Source organism: Oculina patagonica, chromosome 1 (assembly GCF_052425735.1).
Source record: "Oculina patagonica isolate OP01 chromosome 1, crgOcupat, whole genome shotgun sequence".
Lineage (NCBI taxonomy): Eukaryota > Metazoa > Cnidaria > Anthozoa > Scleractinia > Oculinidae > Oculina > Oculina patagonica.
In genome coordinates this window covers 13,340,530-13,348,616 of record NC_135758.1, presented here as the reverse complement: position 1 = coordinate 13,348,616, position 8,087 = coordinate 13,340,530, and the positions used below count along the sequence as shown (strand labels likewise).

The 8,087-nt window shown below is 40.1% G+C and overlaps 1 pseudogene; it reads right to left on the bottom strand.

Annotated features, from left to right (window-relative positions):
- Positions 1-672: 672 nt before the first annotated feature.
- Positions 673-2,440, bottom strand: LOC144648740 (uncharacterized; annotated as a pseudogene).
- Positions 2,441-8,087: the final 5,647 nt, after the last annotated feature.

The following is an 8,087-nucleotide window of genomic DNA, read 5'->3' as shown; positions in this document are numbered from 1 at the left end:
CCTGAACACCGCAACACCGCAAAAATAATACATAAACACGACATCACCGCAAGAAAATTTGATGAAATACCGTCACCGCAATATTATTGGCTGTATTTTGTTATAAATTTAACATATAAGGGCGGATTAACGAAGATAACAGAGATAATTTATTATAAAATGTAGTTCTGCAAGTGTTAGACAAGAAACCGTAACACCGCTAATAATTTCGTTTCACCGAACACCGTAGGTTAAAAAACACAAACATCGCATGCCGCAGGGTTTGAGATCACCGCAACACCGCAAGATTTAATTTGATTCACCGCATAAAGAAATGGGCAACACCGCAACACAGCAAACCCCCATGTCCTCCTTATCAAAGAAACTTTACTTGCCAACTCGAAGTTTTTGCTGTTTCTTTAGAGGCAAAAGACAAGAAATTCTTGCAATTTATACCTGAAAACGCGAGGATTTTAATCTTGCATATAATTACATGCGATCTTTTGAAAGTAGCCCGAGGATTTTGTGACACTGCGGCTGCAACGCATGCTATTTGAAAGCCGATCTTTCGAAATGAATGGCACGCTTGTTCTACTTCAGTGCGCATTAGTCCACACCTAGCGTTATCCCGGTAGCACTTTTACCTCACCCACAACCACCGCATAAGTGTAGTTCAAACACTACACTAATAAGTGACAAAATATTAATGAAGTTAAAAGGGTTAAAAAACTTAAAAATACAGAAACAATAAGAGTAATTAAAAAGAAAAACCGACCTAAACAAATAGTTTTGCGCGGATGGAATCGCATTGTTTGTTCAGAGTTGGTTTCAGTTCTTTGATAAAAAACATTTCATAAATAAGGCAGTCAAACTTGCTCTGACACTTCTTCAAAATTCTAAAAAACTGCGCAATGTCATCTGGGGCCATATCGTGTTGTTCCTTTAGGTGAGTACCAATGACCGATCCCTTGTGTTCTTCAATCCGTTGGTGAAGATGTCGGCACGTGTATCCGACATACCCTGCATCACACAGGTTACACTGAAAATTATACACAACGCATTGTTGATTCACAAGGGGTGGCTTGTCTTCCCTCACTTTGATTTCATCCTTGATTTTCCGACTCGTGTACACGGGGCTGATGTCTACCTTGATCTTCCGGCTGAGGTCTCCAAGTTGTCTGCGGACCGAATTTGCAGATTTCTGGTCTTGGAAAGGCAGCACGATTCTGATTGGGTCTTGCTTCTCAAGATCGTTTTGTTGGGTAGGTGCACCCTCGGACACTTTAGACTCAATAAATTGACGGATGGTTGACTGTACAAGTTCGTCTGGGTAGCGCAGACGGGAAAAGGTCACTTTGAGGCGTTCACACTCTTGATGAAACAATTTCCACGAAGAAGAGAGCTTGAATGCACGGTTGAGCATGGTGTTCAATAGTGATCGTTTATATCTTACAGCCACATGGCTATGATAGTGTAACAATAGCCCGGTGTCCGTAGGCTTTCGGTACACCTTCATGTCTAAATGGCATCCATTCCTGATGATATCCATTCCCAAGAAGGGGAGTCTGCCGTTTTCTTCAAGCTCCATTGTGAAGTTGATAGAAGGATGACTGTTGTTTAACGTAATTAAGAACTCAGAGGCTGTTTCTACATCAGGCATTGCGCTAAGCGTATCATCGACATAGCGTTTGTAGAAGGCAGGCATCTCGTTTCTGGTTTCTAATTGTTTCTCGATGTTGCACATGAATGTGTTAGCCATGAGAGGTCCCAGTGGCGAACCCATAGCAACACCGTCCACCTGTTCGAAAAGGCTTCCTTCGAACTGGAAAAGCTGATTTTTCGTCGCAACTCGTAACAACTCAATCAGATCCGACTTCGTGATGTTAAGATTGTGTTCTTTGTTAAACCAGTCGTTTTCAACGGCTCTTTCTGCGATGTTTTCAATGGTTTCATCTACAGGTACGTTGGTGAAAAGTGAAGATACGTCATATGACACTAAGATGTCATGGTCGTTGATTTCCATCCCATGGAGTTCATTGGCGAATTAGAAAATGTCACTGACGGTGTGGTCGTTGACGGACAAGGGTTTCAACTTTTCATCCAGCCACTTTGCAAGCTTGTAATTGTATGTTCCAGTAGCCGACAGTATCGGACGCATGGCTAGCTTCTTCTTGTGGGTTTTTGGCAAACCATAAAGATGGGCAAGTCTCGAGCCTTTCTGGATTACTGAATCAGCAATAGCTTTGGGCAAGATTCTTTGTACCACCGAGGATAACTCTTTCTCTTTCTGAAGCAACGGATGGAAATGCTTCGGAGGTCTTCCTCGTGTTCTTGGTCTCTCAAGGCCTACAGGCGTGAACTTTGTCTCGTCATTAATGGATGACTCCTTCAACAGACGCACATAGTCAGTTTTGTCCATCACGACTACTCCTGAGCCCTTATCAGGCTTGGTAACAACGATGTCATCTCTCTTCTTAAGCTGGCCTATTGCTCGCAGCATTGCTTTAGGTGGTGCTGGACCTTTGCGTTCGCTGTAATTAAGGGCAATCGATCGTAATATTGCCGCTGCTAATTCTTTATCGTCGCTGCTAAGCTTCGGTTCTAGTTTCCAATATGCCTTTTCAAAGGTTGCTAGGATTTCTCTCGGTGATATTCGTTGTGGGAGAGAAAAGTTAAGCCCTCGACACAATACCAGCTTTTGGAAAAACGAGAGCCTGTACGAGGATATGTTCTTGATGTGCTCATCGATGTTCGTATCGGCGGCCAGAAGTCTTGAGATCTTTTTGGTATGACCACTCATTAGGTGTTGGTATTGCTCGTTGCGAAGGGTTACGATCGTTTTCAGAATGCAGATGAAGCGAAGCGGCGAGCATTCTTCCTTGATTTCCTGGTAAACATCACTGATTTCCTTCTTCAACTCCGCAGTTTGTTTGGTTTTCTGGCGAAGCTCTTCAGCAATAACATTCCGCTCAAAATCAGTGGAAGATCTATTCCATTTTTCAGATTTGGTCTTGTCGACTCTTGCGAATGTCTGTGTCAGATCAAAGTTTTGACAAAGCTTTAAGAGCTATATTCGGAGAGTTTGGAGAATTTTTCGAATTTTTTTTATTTCGCCAAAACATTGCTTTAGGTGAACTTATTCGAGGAAAAATAGTTTTAAGTTTCAGCGTTTTATTTTACGGGCGAAATTTAAAAAGTTTTGAAGTGTTTGAAATTTGGATACAATGGCCGTTTTCGCCGCTATGAAGGTTCAAATTTTCACACTTCTTTGAGAAAACAGCGGAGGCGTTAAAACAATCCTATTAAAACGAAACTAAGCACAAATATTATTTTACCCTTACACTTTAAAGCCGCGTAATAATTTTCTCAAATTGTTATTTGTAGCTTTTGAACTGGGCGTATTAATTCAGTCGCCATTTGTGTCTCGCCCACGAAGGACAAAATAAGGCCAACTTTGACTACTGTAAATGGCCACTGGTATATATCATTTGGTCAAAATATTTACATGTTTAGAAACCTTTGTTATTGGTCTTTACACCAGAAAAGTTTCAGCTCTGGGAATCCAATATTTTTCCGTCAGTAAAATAAACTGTCATGGCATATTAGCGGGTTGTATTTTATGCAAATTACACGGTTAAAATACATTTCACAATGAAATCACTAAAAAGAATGAACGACTCACCGCTACTTATCCTTATTTATGCTGCTGAGCATTTGCTGACGATATCACTTCAACTTCCAGTGTCCTGTTGAGTCTTTTGACAAAATATATCCGGTGATGATGAACTTGCACGAGCGTAAACCAACGACCACTTCATCAATAAACTCGACAGCGGGAAATTTGATATCCGCGAATTGACATCTGAGTGGCGCTGATTTGCCCGGTTTTCATCGCTCTCTTTAAAAGTCTTATGAAAACATGGTAAACTATGCACTCCTAACTGCAAAATAATCAGTTTTTATCGATACATTGACGACTTCCAGGAGAATTATTAATCGGGCGTGGCCGATTTAAGGTTTACCCTTTGGTCGTCCTAGAGCGTAGTCTCCTGGCGCGGCCAAAAAGACGGGGATAGCTCGGGGTTGCTACAAAACCGCTACGGGTGACGCATACCGCAATGGTTTTCATTTTAGTTTTGACAGGAAATCGTTGCAGGCACACTTGGTCGACTTTTGGGTTAATGTGTAATCAGGTTTTGTTTTTTTGCTTCGGCGGAAGGACAGAGAAAAAAGCTTACGGTGCAAAGTACAGTATGGGGCCCAGTTCTCGGCCACTTTTGACGTAAACTTGTATTTCTTACCTCAGAAGAACCGCAGGAACTTGAAATTTCTCCCAGAGCTAGCTACATTATTCAGCTTTTTGGTGTAAAGCTATCGACCGGTCAAAAATTAATTTGCCCGAGCAATAATAAAAATAAAAGCTCCATTTGTGGGCCCAGTTCTCGGCCACCTTGGCCCAGTTCTCGGCCACTTTTGACGTAAATTGGTATTTCTTACCTCAGAAGAACCGCAGGAACTTGAAATTTCTCTCAGAGCTAGCTACATTATTCAGCTTTTTGGTGTAAAGCTATCGACCGGTCAAAAATTAATTTGCCCGAGCAATAATAAAAATAAAAGCTCCATTTGTGGGCCCAGTTCTCGGCCACCTTGGCCCAGTTCTCGGCCACTTTTGACGTAAACTTGTATTTCTTACCTCAGAAGAACCGCAGGAACTTGAAATTTCTCCCAGAGCTAGCTACATTATTCAGCTTTTTGGTGTAAAGCTATCGACCGGTCAAAAATTAATTTGCCCGAGCAATAATAAAAATAAAAGCTCCATTTGTGGGCCCAGTTCTCGGCCACCTTGGCCCAGCTCTCGGCCACTTTTGACGTAAACTTGTATTTCTTACCTCAGAAGAACCGCAGGAACTTGAAATTTCTCCCAGAGCTAGCTACATTATTCAGCTTTTTGGTGTAAAGCTATCGACCGGTCAAAAATTAATTTGCCCGAGCAATAATAAAAATAAAAGCTCCATTTGTGGGCCCAGTTCTCGGCCACCTTGGCCCAGTTCTCAGCCACTAAAAAGCTTGTGCGTAATTATCTGTAAAAAAATGCTCAATTAATTTTCACAGTCATAAAATCACTCTGTAAACCTATTTATACTATATCGATCCCAAATTATTTTTATGATGCTTTGTTTTACTTTAGAAAAGAAGGATTTTAACGCGCCTAGTTGCCTATGTGCAGGTTCTGGCAAAACCGCATTGTGTGACCCGTGCATTTAGATGGTTTATTTTGCAGTGAAAAGGTCTTGAAATATTTAGGTGTTGTAAAATAATAGACAAGACAAGAGTCAGCTCAAAACTTAGAGATAAGATTGAACTTTATTTTTAAAACATTTATTTCTTTCATTCTGGCAGCAGCAGATGAAATTATATTAAAAACCAAGCGCTAAGCTGTGATAGCGAGCAGGGTGGCCGAGAACTGGCAAATACGCAAACGTTGCAAGAAAAAATTTCGAAGTAAATTAAGACCAAAAAATACAACGGTTCAACGAAAAGTTAACTAAAGCAGAAAGCTGAATTATTCTACGTTTCACATGCCAAAAATTAGCTCGTATGGTGGGGGCTTTTGGATAAAATACGAATTTAACTACATCCATGAATTTGGAACCGTAAACAAACAACTACCTCCGCGTAAACTCGACGTGTGAGCTTTCTATATCGAATTGAACGATCAAACTCAAGATACTTAAAGCACATGAATCAGTCTATCGTTTGAAGGAAATACCTTTTCTTTTTGATTCAACTGGAGTGTGAAAAGACGCGTTAAACACAAAGTGGCCGAGAACTGGACCCGGCCGAGAACTGGGCCGATATATTCACCATTGTGAAATTGCACTTACTTTGACAAGTTAAAGTTATTTTTGTAAATGAAAAAGGTAACGTCATTGATGTCACGCAGTGTTTTTTTTTAGCAAACTAGATGGTTTGCTGGTTTCTGACTATGAATGGGGGTGTGATCTTGCGGTATATTTTTTGAGCCTGACTCCGCCGTAAAACTTTTTTTTTATTTAGGAAGAACTGTGTCGATTTTCATTTCGAACAATTGGTCGTCAAGTCGTTTGTCACAAAGAGTAGAATGTTTGTACAGCATGTTTTGGAATTATTTTAGATTTGGTTAGTAAGACGCTTCTGAAGACCTGAGCAAAACATTGGGAATGTACAGTATTAATAGGAACTTGATGGAATTTTTCACAAGTTGGATAAAGGTATCAACTGAAAAAAAATGGAATTCAAAATGAGAACTTGGATTTTGTTGTAATTAAATTTTATCGCGGATTGGATGCATAATATCACGGCTTTGAAAGTCTTCAAATAATTAGAAAGGTTCCTTTCTTCCTTTTGATCTTATTGTTATTTTCATGTATTGATTATTCGAAAGTGGTTTTCGTTGATACGAAAAAAAAACGGGTTTTCACTGAATTGCTTGAAGTATTTTTAGACGTGATAATATTGGCTTAATCAAATTACATTGTGCACGAAATATTTGTTATTCTTTTGTCTTGAAACTTTGAGGAAATTGAAATTTTTGTTTGACAGTAGTGTATGAAAGGCATTTTATAGAACTGAATAAAAAATAAGAAACATTGATAAAGGTTATTTCAAAGATTTATTTTGCCTGATTTTGAAGGGTTTCAGGAGTTTTAAAGAGTGCTGGTAAACGGCTGTATGTTGTTTGTGATTACGGATCTTATTTAGTTTCGAACGCTCTAATTTTTGAAAGGTTAAAACAGGTTAAAACCGGGCGGTTTCATGAGTTTTTTGGGTAGAAAGGTACGGTGGTGGTCAAAAAAAAATGTTTAGAAAGGAATGACTGTAGTAGCACGTAAGTCGGAGGTTTGCGTGAGTCACGGGGTATAGTATGCGTGAGCTGGATTTCCGGCGTCATAACGGCATGTTTTGTTTACTGAAAGATACACTCGACGTTTAGTTAGCTTAGTCGGCTTGGGAAACTATTTTAAAAATGAATGTTGTAATAGTTAATTAATAGTAATCTAGAATTAACCCACTCTCGATTGGAGTCTGTTCTGGATTCGCGCTACCTTTTCGCCGCGAAGGAATTTTGTAAAATTTCGCTAGTGGAAAGAGGTACTGTAAGAACAGTATCAATAACTCAAAAGGAGGAACTTCTTTGTAGCTCTGAATTAAGACGTATGATAAAATTTTAGAATAAGAAACTTTCGATATATGGTTTTCATATTGTTTTTGTCAATTTCCTTTTGTGGCAGATTTTTTGAGAATCAGCTTTTCTTTCGTGTGATGACAGACACAGGACAGAACGAGAGGTGGATGAGAAAGATGCCGAAGATGAATAGGCACCGAAAAACGACAAGAACCGTCAAGGACTTATCTTTAGAGGGCGGGGAGTTTTGGCATACTGTATTTCGAGGACTGGACTGGACTAGTAAAACGCGGACTAGTAAAACGCGGACTTGTAAAACGCGGACTAGTATAACGCGGACTAGTAAAACGCGGACTTGTAAAAGGCGGACTAGTAAAACGCGGACTAGTAAAACGCGGACTTGTAAAACGAGGACTAGTAAAACGCGGACTTGTAAAACGCGGACTTGTAAAACGAGGGCTTGTTAAGCACGGACTTGTAGAACGCGGACACTAAACGGAAACTAAACGGTTTAGCGAGCGAAACAATTTGTGTTTGAAGCTCTTGTGTGTTTCTTCGACGGCATATTTCTAGCTTTTTTGAGCACTCTATGGTCTGTTTTAGCGTGGAGATGTTTTTGCAGTATAGCACATGTTCGTTGTGCAAACCCCTACTAAAACAACGGGATTGATGCTATGAGTTGTGTGCATATGTTTCTTTCTTTCCACTACTTGACGTCTGTTGAGTGCAGTCGTTTGTATTGCTCGCACGAGGTAGAACGGGGCCCGTCCAGAAATCAACAGTCAATCGTAAATAAAGGTGACGGGCCTACACGACTCCTACGTTCGTGACATTGGAATATTTGCCGTTAAATGTTTAAGTTCGGTCTTTCGACCTTATTTGCTTCTGACTTCTTTCTGAGGGTACTGTTTTAATTTGGGGGCAGTATGTGGTAAATAAAGGT